A 16,927-nucleotide genomic window follows, 5' to 3' on the forward strand; every position below is an offset into this window, starting at 1 on the left:
AATTTTATTTATATAGGCCAATATCATCAAATCATTTGCCTCAGGGTGCTTTAGAATCTGTTGGCTATAACCTCTGTCTTATATATATATATATATATATATGCTTTCACCTAGATGTATGACATTTGGTAGGTATATGTACCATGTTGAGACGTAAAAAAAAAGCCATATAGAGGTATACCGTAAACCCAACAGGAAGTCGGACATTTAGATTTTTGTGTGAATTTTTCGTATATTTTTGGCCATTTTCAGGCTCTCCACTTTAACGAACTTCCCCTACAGATTTAACCCAATCAACTTCAAATTTGGTCAGTATACTCTAAAGACCTGTGTGATGAAAAGTTGTTCAAATCGTGAGTTTTCATGAAACGGCGTTGACGTGGTGTGGCGGAGAATTGACATTATTCGCCATTTAACGACACACTGTTGTAACTCGACTGTACTTGGTCCAATCTGCCCCAAACTTGACCTACTTCATAGCAGTCCAGGCCTGAGGACATGTACATGGCAATATTGACACTGAGTCATAGCGCCACCTACTGGCAACAGGAAGTCAGCGTTATGTGACAAACATCATCCGATTTAAACGATTACATAATTTACATGAAATTTACATTGTGTGGTCTACCCTTGATAATGAGCAACAAAATGCATTTTTAGCGTGTGTTCTCTGGCGCCACATAGCGGACACAGGAAGTGATGAAAATTTTGCAATCCGGTATTTCCTGTGCCACTCAACCCACGCGGGAAATAACATCTAACTTGCATGCGTGCAGTGTCCAATGGTCACTGAAATGGATAGCTGCGTCGACCGGCGTACCGTAAGCAACCCCGATGTGCGCAAAGGTGCGAGGGCCCGATAGTGTATACACGTGTGTGTGTATATATACACATTAGTGTTTACTGGAAACCTCAATAAAAAAATAAAATCGAATCTGAGCTTTATAAGTTTATGTATGTGTTTGCGTGTCTGTGTGCTCTTAATTGAAGCAAACATATAATTCCACATATTTGCTATTAGAAGCAGCTCACAGTCCAAGGTCAGAGGTCGCCTCCCAGGCTGTATACTACGTAGATATAACACAGGTCACATCTTCTGTCTGCCAATCCCAGAGAGGGAAGTGAGACTTAAAAATATCTTCAATTGTCAAAGGTTCAAACACAAATCCAAAGGAAAATACATTATAATTGGGAATAAGTCTTCATGATGCGGATTAGGACACATGCTTATGGAGTACTATGTTCGTGTACCCAAAGTCCCCAAACCCAAAACGTCCATTACCCACTACACACACCCCACGCACACGTATACTAGTGTGGTTCCTTCGGTGTACTGCATTATTCTCAAAGTCTTGGATCCAAACTAGAGGGATAAAAATATATTTGTGTGGAATTTTAAATGTTTGAAGGAGGGACCCGCCGGTACAACTTGCTCTAAAGAAGAGCCAATCGAGACTCTGAGCCAATTGGGAACTAATTTGAGAGTGTTAATTGTGTTGTTTGGTGAATTGTAGGGATTCTGGGGCACATTTAGTTCTTCAGCCATGCTATACTAAAACAGATCTGCTCTGAATGTAGTTCTAGTCAGCTGTACACAAAATTACATATAGTCATTAAGATTTTATGTTTATGTTGTCTAATGTTTATTTTTTATGGCTTTCATCACTTGTTCTTACTAAATGTCTTTACTTTAACAACATCATTTTATACATTTTGCTTTTTTAATTTCTATAATATTTTTAATTTTCATCAAGCTTTGTGCATATACATATTGATATAAAACCATTTTATAAAAATAAGTGATTTCATGATTTTCTCTACACCCTGAATAATGTAGACGGTAACCATAGATGTCAGTTTTCCTACACAAACTCTATAAAATATCTTGTTTTTTTTATGACAGATATTGTAATCACCACAACATCTACAGTGGTCACAGTAAGGACATGTGCGGAAATGAGATTTTTGCTAATATTGCAGATAAATGGCAGCTAGCAAGGTCATCTAGCATCTAATATACATGAATTCAACAGTTACTAAGCTGTATGGTATGGACAGAAATACTTCCTTGTTTTTCTTGATCTTGACGGTCACCTGTGGGGGTGTCATCCATGTGCTCACTTGCCAACTTCTGTTTCCATGGAAACTAGATTTGTTTGTCTTTGAATAAAACTGTTACTTTGGCATTTGTTAAAGGTCCCATAATGTAAAAAGTAAGATTTTCATGTCTTTAATATTATAAAGCAGGTTTAAGTGCTTTATAAATACTGTTAAACTATCGAAACGCTCAATATACGGAGAAATACACACAGCTCGTATTCAGAAATTGTGCGTTTTGAAACAAGCCCTCATGATTTCTGTCCATTTGTGATGTCGCAAATATACAATATTTAGACCATTACACGGTTTTAAATGTAAACATTCCAAATGTGTCCCGGTTTACTTCCTGTTGCAGTGTATGTAAATAACATCAGCTGACAGGAAGTAAACATGGACCCAAGCTGTTGCCTAGCAATGGAATTACGTTGCCATTCTGTTGAAATGCACTAAAACAAAGTGTTTTTTAGACAGAGCGTGAATACAGGTATAATCTGGCTGACAGTATTATGAAAATAAAGTGTTTTTTGAACCTTAAAGCATGTAAACATGTTCTAGTAGAAACACAAAATACAAGTATGTACCTGAAAATGAGCATGTTATGGGACCTTTAAGTCTCGCGGTAAGGACTCAGATGTGTGGGACAGGTGCATTTAGATGGAGAAAAAAAATGAAAATGCTTCATAACTTTCATTAAATCACATTATTTAGTAATTATTTTTTATGTCAAGATGGGTAATAACCCTGTGTATATATTTATCAATCATCAAATCAAATGACCGTAGTTGCAGAAACACCCACATATGAGTTGACAGGTGATTTCATGCAGCCAATCAGATTGATGGAAGAGGGTCTATAGGACGGCATTCTGGTAATAACAGCTATTTCCTTTTCAAACATCTCCATCTGTGACCGTGATTTATTGGGAACAATTGAATCTGTCTTCCTCTTCGCTCATCTTCTTTCATTCCTCCTCTCTGCATCCTGCTGTCATCCCTCCATCCATCCCTTCCACATTCTTCCACCCGCCTCCTCGTCTCCGCACGATCTGTTTTTTTAATGACAGTCGGGAACTGAAGCGAGGAAGAGCCTCGCTCCCAGGGGGGAAACAGCTGGGGAGCAACCCAAAATGAAGGTTTAGGACCCCCTCTTTACCGCCCCCACCTCCCCTCCTCAAACCCACCCTACCCCTCACCTGTCTTTGCTGAAAGATGAACAGCAGAAACCAAACAGCACTAACACCTGGACTGACAGCCGCCCATCAGTTAAGTGTGTGTGTGTGTGTTCTGTTTCAACGGTAAGTGTTTAAGATACTAATTTGGCAGGTATACCCACATTCACAACACAGTCATGCAAACAGTGATATATTTCCAGCCCTGTCTCCTAAAAATTACACTCCCATACAACAAAACAGCAATGTGAATTAAGTTTTGAGTGAAACATATTTTTACGTTTGTTTTTGACGTATCACAAATACATTTCTAATGACATCGGGAGTAGGTCGGGGTGGTGGATCACCCAGGAGACCGCTGTTGGGTTCCCCAACACATTCTCATCCCAACTCTTCACACCCCTTGGATCGTACAATGAAAATGACACTAAACGTTGTCAACACGGAATACGAACGAACAACGGATTGTAACCTGACACACGGGACACAAACAGCGGTCTCCTGGATGGAAGCCCTGTGTTTGTTGGACCCATCTGCCTCCCCTCCTGTCGGCCCGCTGTGCTCTTTAAACTACGTCACCACACTCCCAGCTCACTTTTCCGCTGTATTTTCGGTAGCCACATATGCGTTTACATTGTAGTAAATGGAACGCCCGGTGCGTTTCGTACTGCCACTAAGGGGTGCCTTGTATGGCGGTATCGTACCCTGATGGCCATGACAAAGCCTCAGTATTTGATGCCCTGGGAATGAGAACGGGTTGGTGTTCCATGTGAAACCAAAAGTCTAAGATCACTTTTTCAATTTATGCCCGCAGCTTAAATAACGTAATAAGCGTAGTCATTTTAAGCCAAACATTATGTTTTTTATTAAACTTAACCAAGTACTTTTGTCGTGTTTTTGTTTTGGGTTTTTTTGTTTCAATTTCGTAGTCATTTTAAGCCAAACCATGGTGCTTTTTTACTAAATCTAACCAAGTAGTTTGGTTGCCTAAATGTAATATGTAAGGGGGTCATCACTTCAAGGCACTTTAGAAAGAAAAAAAAGTAAATTAATAATCAGGACCGGTTGAACGGGGATTGGTTGAAATGCGGCACCCGCAGCACAGGGGTAGCCGCTAACCTGCCCAGATGCCATGCTCCAAAGCACCAGGGCCAGAGCGACAGGGGGAAGCAAGGCCTGAGTGACCAGAGGCTAACTAGGACAGAACCAGAACTGAGTTCAAACACTCATCAGATCTACACAAATCACACAAATGAACTGTTTTGGATTCAAAACAGCAATCTTTGCCGAAAAGTAACAAGATAAATTTCCTGGATTTAAGGACAAAACGCTAAAGTGAACCCTTTTCTAACCACTTCAGTGAGACCAACAGGTGAAACTGTCTTGTGAGGTCTTTAGCAATGCTTACAGCCACTTATCTGTCTGTCACCAGTGATGGTAATATTACAAATAGAAACAGAAGTACCAGTAATGACAGCAGCGGTTGCTCAAGTAATATGAGGCCTAAAGGAAAAAACACTTTTAACTTACAGCTCCTCAGAGAAGCAGGAAGCATGTCATTTGTCCATTTGCCTGGAATGGACGCTGCGTTAGCATGAGAAAAAAATATTCAAAGCATCCCCAGACTCAAAGACTGTAATCTGCACATACTTACACAAACAACAGGTTTGGGATGTTCGACGATAGGAGTCAGAGGTCAAGCTTAAAACAATCCTTAATCATGAGCTGAATTATTCTGAATACTTTTCAATTTTCAGTGTGCAAAGTAACTCTAAAGTTATGAGTAAGTATGTAAGAGACAAGCCTTATTTTTATTGTGATAATCATAGCTTTGAATTCAGGTCCAAAGTCATTATGTGGCCTTTTTCTCTTTTCAGTGGCAGCCCGAGTTGGTCTGTGGCTCTGTTGGCACTGTGGCGATGATGTGGCAGTGATGCCATTGCAGCGTTCATATCATACAGAGAAAAAAGCTTTCAGAGGGTAAACTCAGCTCAATCTTTTCTGAAATTCTTTCCCTTTGTCAACTTCCTCAATTCTGAAGCTCAAAAGCTGCAGTTAAAGGTCCCATATCATGCTCATTTTCAGGTTCATACTTGTATTTTGTGTTTCTACTAGAACATGTTTACATGCTGTAATGTTCAAAAAACACATTATTTTGCTAATACTGTCTGCCTGAATCGGCTTGTTTCAAACGCACAATTTCTGAATACGGGCTGTGTGTATTTCTCCGTATATTGAGCGTTTTGATAGTTTAACAGGATTCATATAGCACTTAAACCTGCTTTATAATATAAAAGACATGAAAATCTCACTTTTTACAATATGGGACCTTTAAGACTATAAAAACCCTTGGATGATATTGCATGCGTTCAGCTTCTGAATGGCTTACTTACTGCTCTTCAATGCTTTTTGATTTTCCTGTAACACCAGCATTAACGCTCTGTTTATTTTACAGTACCTCAACTTCACTACTGCTGAAGTTCTTCATCCTTTTACAGCCATTTTTGGTGGCATTACTCCAATTCTTGGGCATTTGCCTGAGTATTTGCAACACTGTTTAGAAGGTGTTATCTATGCTAATAATAAACAATCGGTCACATGCCTCCAATTTATGATGAAGAGGGATTCATCATTCAGCACACCTGGGTAAGAGCACATTTGGATGGTTAAGAACGTTTGGTGCATCTGAAGTTGACTTCTCTTATTTTTTCTGTCAAGAGAAAATATAAGAGAAATTTCATAGAATGTTGCTGCTTGAGACAGGATTCAAATCCAGCTCTTCGCAGCATGGGCTTGGATGCAGACTAAATACTTCTGTGTGTGTGTGTGTGTGTGTGTGTGTTTGACATCTAGGTGTTAAATGTATTACCAGGTAAAAGTGAAACAAACTTCACAGCTTGTTAACAGTTGTCTGCCTTTTTGTCACCTTCTCTATAGACTGTTTGCGTGTCAGTACGACTGTGTGTGTGTGTGTGTGTGTGTGTGTGTGTGTATGTGTGTGTCATTCAAGGCCATTAGACTGAGACTGAAAGAGTCTGGAAGCTCCCACAGATCACAGATCAGTCGTTTAGGACAGTGATTCCATGACACTCTACCAGGGGTTCCGTGAAAAGTTTTCAGATTTATTCAATTAAATCATCATGATATATTTATTTTCTTCTTTTTGTTTTTACAAAAGTCTTCATAGTTCAACAAATAATATTTAAATTTCTAAATCTACAGTATAAGAGTTCATTATTATGTGCTAATCTAAACATATCTAAGACTATGGAAGTGTAAAAAATCAGCTATACGTCAAAATACTCCAAGGGACGTACATGAGGGGTCCCAGGTATATGCTCTAACTTGTAAGGGGTCCATGGCTGAAAAAAGATGGAGAGCATCTGGTTTAAGAAGCCCTCTAACTGATCAGAAGTCAGGTGATAAGGACTTTAGAGGGCACATCTGTGGTTTTCGACTGGATCTGCTGATTAACATTATTTTGCAACATTATTTGATTTAAAAAAAAAAAAAAGATTTTAACTACTGCTCAGTACTATTTATTTTATTTTATTACATTTTATTTTATTTTATTATCCATATCTGTAAATATCTGTACCACCATTTCCCATTTTCCCATGTTTTTTTATATATACGCTACATTCACACATTCAACCTTTATCTCAGTCATATTTTCATAATCCCTTATCCTTTATTTTGACATTTTTAATACGTTTACTATCGGATTACTTTATCCGGTGTATTTCTGTGCAGTGGTTTATCATCCATCCATCCATCCATCTTCAACCGCTTATCCGGGATCGGGTCGCGGGAGTGGTTTATCAGTGTAAGATAACTATTTTAAAATGTGTGGTTGCTTCTCAAGTTCCTCCTCAAAGATTTTCCATGAAAAATGATTTGACTCTTCTTTTTCTTCTCAAAGACGTTCAGCCAACATTCCCCTCACCTCTCCTCACTTTGTGCTAGGACACAACCTGCGGACGACTCCTTCAGTATGAACCAATCACTTCACTGCAAATAAACATGAATGAATTATATATTGTATTGCCTTTTTACACCATTTACAACTGACTGACATATAAACATGAAATCATTCAATCTCCCACGATGCCTAACTACCCCTCTGGCCACTTGGCACATCATATAGAAAATGGTACTTTATTTTCGACACATAAAAGAAATGACATTCATATTTATTTGTTCATGCTTATCCCACATAACATAAACTTGGTGTTATAACAATGATTTATGATCACATCTGTGTTCTGTCACCTTTATTTAATGTGATAGCTCAGTTAGTGGCAAAGGGAAGGCTTACCACTTAAAATGCTTTTCTAAATATTGAGTTTAAATAATAATATATTAAAGATTATAACAAAAAAACATATTCAGAAGCAAACAATAATTGGTTGATGCATTTATTGTAATTACACATACAAGAAATAAAGCAAATGTCAAGTGTTAAAGTGATGAAACTGTATATTTTTGTTTCATTATTACAAAGAATAGATTTTTAAATGGAGCCAGGAACAGTACCCCAATTATTTTATCGTACAATGTGTCTAATTCCTGGATACATTCCCAAATAAACTTTGATATTCCATTCTGCATTTTCACCCAAAAGTGTGATCCATATACAGCAGCAAATCTTCTACATACAAATAGACTTCATGAGTACTCCTGAGAGTGCAAACTGTTCCACCACATCACCAATTTTTATTTTATCTGCAGTGAAATAATACACAGAAATGCAAAAGTCTCTCTGGGTCATTTAAATCAAGTCCTTTCTTGCTAGCGGCTCTTTTATCATTTGCTTCCAGGGTAATTTTAGAAGCCACCCCTCAGCTGCTTTCATTGGTTAAACCTTGATAAATCTCAATGGCCAGAAACTTTGATTCTGTATAATAATAATGAGTTCCCTTATAAAAGCAACAGTTGCAACCACAGGATACTTTCTTAAATTTGTTTGTTACCTAAGTGTCTTTCTACCTCCAACATATTCTCACTCCTAAATCGTCAAATATGGACGCTTGGTCAGTGGACCTACGCTTCAAACTGTGACACTCTAGCGTCAGTTTTGGACGTGTCAGGGAAGGGGGGGTGTCAGTTTCCGCTTGTTACATGCATACAGTGTTTGTTCAAAACAGACTTCCAACTACTACTTAGCTTTTAGGTTTACTTGTTTGGATTTAGGCAATAAAAGTAGTTGGTTAGGTTTAGGCTACTAAAGCACTAGGTTTATACTTTACTTGGAAAAGATTGTGGTTTGGGTTAATATAAGTATGTTTGTTATGTAAAAAAAACGTTAAGACAACAAAAGTACTTAGTTAGGGTTAGGCAACAAAAGCACTTGGTTAGGTTTAGACAACAAAAGTACTTGGTTAAGTTTAGACAACAAAAGTACTTGGTTAAGTTTAGACAACAAAAGTACTTGGTTAAGTTTAGACAACAAAAGTACTTGGTTAAGTTTAGACAACAAAAGTACTTGGTTAAGTTGAGGCGACAAAAGTGTGGCAGTACTGAGTTCCCCAGACTTTAGTTGTTCAGTCAGAAGACTGAAAAACAGTTCCCATCCACATAATAATATAAAATAAAATGCCTTCTTAATAATAATAATGAACAAATGCCTCTTCAATAATGAACAAATGCCTCTATATTAACAAACAATTAAGGAAACTGAAATATTGGTTTGTGTTTTTCCTTTTACCCTCCTTTAAAGTTTTCCCAAATAAAATACACTAAAAGAAATGGGTATAAAGGGTTTCATTGAAAATCAACAAATGAATAGAATACAAAAATACAGCCTGCAGGCGTTAGGCTATTGTAAGGCAAGCCAGATCGTTGCACAAATAGTACTAAACGTTCCAGTGCAGGTAACCCAATTGGTTGGCACTTAACTTATTTCCCCAACTAGGAGAGTCAACACTCTCAACAAACAAAACACAAAGATCACAGAATCCCAAAAGGGCCCAAAACAGACCAGAGTTTCTGATAAAGCTGATAACACATGTTGCATTGAGTGAAGGAGAGATCAGAATGACACTGGGTGTGCAGTTTCCCTCCTCTTTTAAGCCCTACAGAAAGGGCGTCGTTACACCCTGATTGGCCAAGAGCACCAAGCTGCTCTCAACTATCATTTAAGAGCCAGTCCCCACACCCTGCGCAACAGGTGAACTGAATAACCCTCTAATCACTCAGCAACTCAACCAAAAAAACACCAGGGAAAAGGGAAACAACAGCAAACACCAGAGAATTGGCAGCTGCCACACTCCCTCCCCCATATAATAAACACCGCCTCCAAGGTGTTTTACACACATCCTTTAGACAGTTATTTACCTTTAATACAATGTCACAAAAAAAACATAAATTCATCCTCATCACTAGTGTCACTGTCCAGAAAAATGCGCATGACCGCCTCTCTCTCCTGAGCCTCCACTTCAACAGAGGTTGGGCGACACTCCTTCAAATCACACACATTAACCACCCTTAGATCCTTTCCGGTGTCCTCACGCACAATCCTGTAATTCACAGGGCCTACCTGCTCAACAATGCGGTACGGACCAATCCATCGTGGGGCCAGTTTAGCTGTGTAATTTTTGGAAGCCTTGGAGATGGGATGGGCTTTCATCCAGACCCTATCCTTCATTTCATATGTGACATGTCGCCTGTTTTTGTTGTAGGTATGAGCCTGTTTCCTTTTTGCCTGCGCCAGATTGGACTCTACAAGAGCTTGGACATTTTTCAGAGCACGTGGGACCTGAGAAGAGGGCTCAAAAGCTCTGGCAAAAGGTCCCTTCAAAGATCCTCTAAGCAGCAACTCAGCTGGGGAAAAGCCGGTGGCTTCATTGACTGCGGAGTTCAGGGCAAAATGCAACTCCGGTATGAAACGATCCCAACTCTTATGCTTCTCTCCAACATACGAAGCTATCATGCTTTTTAGTGAGCGGTTAATACGCTCAGTCATGTTAGTCTGTGGATGATAGGCAGTTGTGAGTTCATGGCCAACCCCCCAGCTATCACACAACTCTTTGAAAACCTCTGATGTGAACTGAGGTCCCCGATCTGATAAGACATGTTTTGGGACACCCCAATGTGTAAAGATGTCCTTCCGCAGACATTTGCTGATTGTGGAAGCAGTAGCATTACGTAAAGGAAACAACTCAACCCAACGACTATAATAATCTACCACAACAAGTAATTGGGTGTTTCCCAGGGAACTACGAGGCAGAGGGCCCATGAGGTCCAAACCAAGCATTTCCCATGGCTCCGTTACTTTTGTCTGCTGGAGCAAGCCAGCAGGCTTCCTGGACTCAGGTTTATATTTCTGACAAATAGTACAATATCTTACATATTCTGCGACATCTGTCCATATTTTCGGCCAGTATGCAACTTCACGAATCCTTTGCTGGGTCTTATATCGTCCAAAATGACCACTCAAAGGGTTATCGTGGTATGCATGCAAGACGACTGGACGAAGTGACTGTGGAACATATACCTGGTAGAGGTCACCACGGTCAAGATGTTTGGTTTTCCTGTAAACCGTATCCTCCAAAATGACAAAACCGGAGTCTGCTTCACCGCCAGGTTTGTCATCAGTGAGCAGTGCCTGATATATTTTCTGGATCACTCCTCTGGGCTTTCCAGACATCCTCATCAGTCAGAGGAAAAGGTACAAACTTCTCATACCGTGTCAGGGAACGAGTGTACAATGCAAGGGAGGCCGGACCAGTGGCCCACGACAGAGCATCCGGTGCGTTGTTCAACTTACCCTTACGATATTCAATCGTAAAATAAAATTCCTGCAGACGCAGTGCCCAGCGTATAAGCCTGGAGCTAGCTTTATTGGTGTTAAAGACCCACAACAACGAAGAGTGGTCAGTGACAACAATGAAAGGTTTCCCTTCCAGATAGTGTCTCCATTTCTCCAGACTCCACACCACAGCCAGACATTCCCGTTCTGTCGTGGAGTAATTTTGCTCTGACCTTGTTAGAGAGCGGCTGCCATAAGCAATAACCTCTTCTCTAGAGGAAGTGTTCGATCTCTGAGCCAAAACTGCCCCTAGACCCGTAGAACTTGCATCGGTGTAGACGACAAATGTGTTACACATATCAGGGTGACCAAGGACAGGAGGAGAGGTCAGATGGTCTTTAAGACATTGAAATGCCTTCTGACACTCCTCTGACCACTTAAACACGACTCCTTTCTTTTTCAGCGCATTCAAGGGCTCCGCAATCATTGAAAAGTTAGGGACATAACGGTGGTACCATCCAGCCAGACCCAAAAACCTTTGAACTTCCTTAGGTTTCTAGGCACAGGGTAGTCACAAAGTGCTTCTGTCTTTGCTGGATCTGCCTGCACTCCCTCCTTGCTCACTACATGACCCAGGAATTTAAGCTCGGGACAACAGAAGTGGCATTTCTTAATATTGAGTGTAAGGCCAGCCTGCTGGAGGCAATCAAACACTCGCTGGACGTCATGAAAGTGATTCTGGACGTCTTTGGAATAGATTATGATGTCATCCAAGTACACCATACAGCACTCTCCTAGGCAGCTCCTCAGCACTTGAGTCATTAGCCTTTGGAAGGTAGCTGGAGCTCCCTTCAAGCCGAAAGGCATAACCCGAAAATGGAATAATCCAAAACATGTGACGAATGCCGTGAGGTGCTGGCTTTCCGGGTCCATTTCTACCTGCCAATAACCACTGTTGAGATCTAAGGTGGTGAACACAGCTGAACTTGCCAGAGATTCAAGTATCTCAGAAATCGTTGGTAGAGGATAGGCATCTCCCTCGCTACGTTCATTAACACGGCGGAGATCAACACAAAATCGGGGTGTTCCACCATCTTTTCTAGGCACCACTACAATCGGGGATGCCCATGGTTAATGGGAAGGTACAATGATACCCTGTTGAAGCATCTCTTCGATCTGCTCCTTAACCATCTTCCGCTTTTGTAGGGGTAATTGATAGGGGCGCTGGGTAACCACAACATCACTGTTTAATTTGATTTTATGTTTCAGCACAGAGGTACGGCCTAAAGTGGTGGTGCAGACCCGTGGGTTGTTTAGCAAGAGTTGGTACAATTTCTCAGCCTCCCTCCCTGTTAAACCACTGTCTGCAACAGCAGTATGGAGCAGACTGGGTAAGTCATCACCTTTAGGAATACAAGCTAGGTTACACCAGTCATCACTAACGGCAGGCAAGAGCGGTAATGTAGGTGGTAAGGTAGTATACAAAGCAACACTGCTCACACTCAGAACACCCCAACCATCGGTAGGGCACAGGGCAGGCTGGAAAGGGAAAACCCTGGTGGTGTCATCACCAGCAAAAGAGTATACCTTGTCCCGGACGTTGACCTGGAGCCCACTCATGCTCATAAAATCTAAACCAAGAACTAATGGATACACCAACACATCTGCATCCAGTACTGCGGTAGGTACGAACCAACTGTTACCATGCATGCTGAACTCCAGCACTTTACATCCAATAGGATTTGCTTGCTGGCCATTCGCAAGATACATTGGTCCACCCTGCCATGATACAAGGGACTCATTGGGGCCTTTGATCTTATTCCACAGACTCACATGCAATAAAGTGTAAGTAGCACCTGTGTCCACAAGCGCTTTCCCATGACACTGACGTACCGTGATGGGCACAACCAACTGTTTTAGACTAGTGGGCGGGTGAGATGGAGATCCCACCACACTAGTAGACTTTTGCTTCTGGCGGTTCTTGGCTGCAGGCTGACTAGCAACAGTAGCCATGGAACCTTTTTTACTGGACGCTGAAGTCTGTTTTGACTCTGACTTTTGCTGTCCACTGTATTTTAAGCTACCTGGGAAGACATGAAACTGAGGGCAGAACCCTGGTGCATGCTCACCATGGCAACGCCAACACAAAACCATTTCAGGTCTCTTTATAACCTTCTTTTCAGTTGTACCATTAGCTTTGTGAGATTCGTTCAGAGTTCTCCTGTACATTTTCTGGTTTTCATAATCTACTTCTATTTGACTCCCAATGCGGATCATCTCATCTATGGAGGTAACCCAACCACGGAGCTGACATGCCAGAAAGGGATTCATAGCCTTCAATATTCTTTTTAAAATCTCATCATCTGTGGCCGAAGAGTGCCAACGTTTGATAAGTACTTGAAAGGAGAAAACAAAGTCTCGTAGTGACTCATTTCTTCCTTGCACCCTGGTTCGAATCTGTTCTTCCAGAACATCAACATAGTCCTCGGGAAGAAAAGATGATAGGAAAGCTCTCTGAAATTCCTCCCATGAATGGATTTTCTCCCTAACAGTCTCCCACCAATCACGTGCAGAACCATGCAATACACTTCTCATGGTCGCTAGGATCTCACCATGGGTAAGTGGTTTCAGAGACAGGAAGTCACTGCATCTTTGCAAATACACCAAAGGATCTTTCTCATCCTGAGGCCCGCCATAGCAAGGGAAAAACATCTTAATTGGAAGTTTGCCATCAGTCACTCTACAACCATCATCCTGGAAAATTTCACCCTTAGGAGCAGCAGCTCCTGAGCAATCTGAAGGAACTCCCACAGGTGCGGAGGTAGGCAACAAAACCACATTTTTAACAACTGGAGAAACAGGATATGTGTGTGCTTGAGACGAAACTGCAACAGGTGTGACTGCTTCTTTAAGGACCCATTCCTCTCGCTTATGTATTGAATTGACCTGAGAATTGAGTGCACACTGTTGACGCACAAGAGACTCAAGGGTAGCCTGCACTGAACCCATCTGCTGTTGCAATGTACGCACCTCGGTCACCAGAAGTTGTACATCCTTGTTTTCAGTGACCGCGGATGTAATGGAGGTCATCAAGTTTTGACGGTCAGTAATCAGGGACTCTTGGAACTCAGACTGTGTTTGTTGTGCATTCCACTGAATGGCATTTATGCACTTTGAACCAAAATCCCTTACTTCTGCGAGCAAATGGTTACTTGCTTTCTCCACCACATTTGTTATGAGAGTAGTACACATTTTTAGAGCTTTATCGATGGGTATGCCCTTTGAAATGTTTGACAGCCACTCACGCTGCCAATCCACTGTATTTTTAAACACAAGTTTCATCAACTCTACAGCATTAGCAAAAATGACTAAATCCGAATCTGAGTGTTCCTGGGTGGGAGGAGCTACAGGAACTGGGGATGAAGGCGGAAGTAATAAGCCCTCTAAAGCCAAAAGAGGATGAGTGTCCACAGACAATTGTGGTTCTACTGGAGCATCTACCCATCCCTCTTCATCATCATCATCATCATCCAGTAAGTGCACCTCCTGCCCAACTACAGGCATATCCAAGCTAACATTTAGAGAAAGCTCGGATTCCAATTCCGCAAGCGACGGTTCAAATGCGGTCATTGTAATGTCTGGATCTTCCCAAGACATGATGGATAGTCACTAGTAATTATTTGGACTAATAGTCAAGCTGCACTCCAAATACACATTTCAGAAATATACACTCAAATACACTTGCTAAATAGATATCAGAAGATGGGACACAAAACTAAATCTCTTTATTGAAAGATTATGCTTTGTGTTACGTGTCCCTTCGTGGTTGCCAATTATGTGGCGGTACTGAGTTCCCCAGACTTTAGTTGTTCAGTCAGAAGACTGAAAAACAGTTCCCATCCACATAATAATATAAAATAAAATGCCTTCTTAATAATAATAATGAACAAATGCCTCTTCAATAATGAACAAATGCCTCTATATTAACAAACAATTAAGGAAACTGAAATATTGGTTTGTGTTTTTCCTTTTACCCTCCTTTAAAGTTTTCCCAAATAAAATACACTAAAAGAAATGGGTATAAAGGGTTTCATTGAAAATCAACAAATGAATAGAATACAAAAATACAGCCTGCAGGCGTTAGGCTATTGTAAGGCAAGCCAGATCGTTGCACAAATAGTACTAAACGTTCCAGTGCAGGTAACCCAATTGGTTGGCACTTAACTTATTTCCCCAACTAGGAGAGTCAACACTCTCAACAAACAAAACACAAAGATCACAGAATCCCAAAAGGGCCCAAAACAGACCAGAGTTTCTGATAAAGCTGATAACACATGTTGCATTGAGTGAAGGAGAGATCAGAATGACACTGGGTGTGCAGTTTCCCTCCTCTTTTAAGCCCTACAGAAAGGGCGTCGTTACACCCTGATTGGCCAAGAGGGGAATGCACCAAGCTGCTCTCAACTATCATTTAAGAGCCAGTCCCCATACCCTGCGCAACAGGTGAACTGAATAACCCTCTAATCACTCAGCAACTCAACCAAAAAAACACCAGGGAAAAGGGAAACAACAGCAAACACCAGAGAATTGGCAGCTGCCACAAAAGTACTTGGTTAGGTTTAGACAACAAAAGTACTTGGTTAAGTTTAGACAACAAAAGTACTTGGTTAAGTTGAGGCTACAAAAGTACTTGGTTAGGTTTAGACAACAAAAGCACTTGGTTAGGTTTTGTCAACTAAAGCACTTGATTAAGTTTAGGCAACAAAATACTTTGTTAGGTTTAGGCAACTAAAGTACTAGGTTAATACTTTACTTGGAAAATATTGTGGTTTGGGTTAACACAAGTATGTTATTATGTAAAAAAAAAAGTCTGTTGGTTATGTAAAAATAAATATACCTCTTATGTAACTAACATACGCAGTGTTAGTTAAGTGCTTAAGTTACGGAACAAAGGTAAGGTAAAATAAGTAAACATTGACTAGGTTTCATGCGGGACACGAACAGCGGATTTCTGGGTGAAAGTCCTGTGTTTGTTTGACACAACCATCTACCCCGACCTACGCAGACTTTCTCGTTCTGCTCTGCCCGTTTAATAATGACACGGATGGGTTTACATTGGAATTAGTCAGAAGCCGGGAACGTCTCCACAGATGCTAAATGGTGCGTTGGTGCGTTGGTATTGGACGACAAGGGGCACTGACCAAGCGTCTGTATTTGACGAGTTGGGAGTGAGAACAGATTGCTACCTCCTATCTGACCTTTGGGGATAATTAATATCATTTAAATCTCTTCTTCCCTTCATCTTGTGCAGAAATCCCAAACATTTCCATGTTTTTTCTCCAACTCTGCTCCGCCAGGGAAATGTTGGAAATTACAGAGTTGAAAATTTTGCTCCACTGATTACTCAGACTTTATTGCGTTACGGCTTTGCACCGTGCTTTCTGGGGTCAAACATGCTGTTCTGCTTGTAGGAACTGATTTGACCTACCAACATGCTAGAGTTAAAGCCCTTGAAATTCTGAACCAGCCAATCAACTCAAGCAACTAATTACCGACAGCTCTGTGAATGCAATGTCTGCTAGGATTCTTTTTAGGAATCAAAGCCTTTATGTACATTTATAGAATAAATTGACATGATTCTGTACTCTTTAATTTAGGTACCATAGTTCTTTAAGCTGAAAGGCTTAATCATCAGCTCCACGACAACAACATATTTGGCCCAGACTACACAGAAGGAAAAAAACACTTCACTGGTTTATTGTGCTGCATTCTACACCAACATTTTTTTTACTAGAGTATGTGTAAAGAAACTGTTACAAGAAAACTCCACTCATGTTTTGCATCCCTTTATATCTGACTGTTTTAACCTGCATGAACTACAATTACAACTATTTTGAAATCAGTTGTGC

The sequence above is a fragment of the Sebastes umbrosus genome, chromosome 14 (genome assembly GCF_015220745.1).
Source record: "Sebastes umbrosus isolate fSebUmb1 chromosome 14, fSebUmb1.pri, whole genome shotgun sequence".
NCBI lineage: Eukaryota > Metazoa > Chordata > Actinopteri > Perciformes > Sebastidae > Sebastes > Sebastes umbrosus.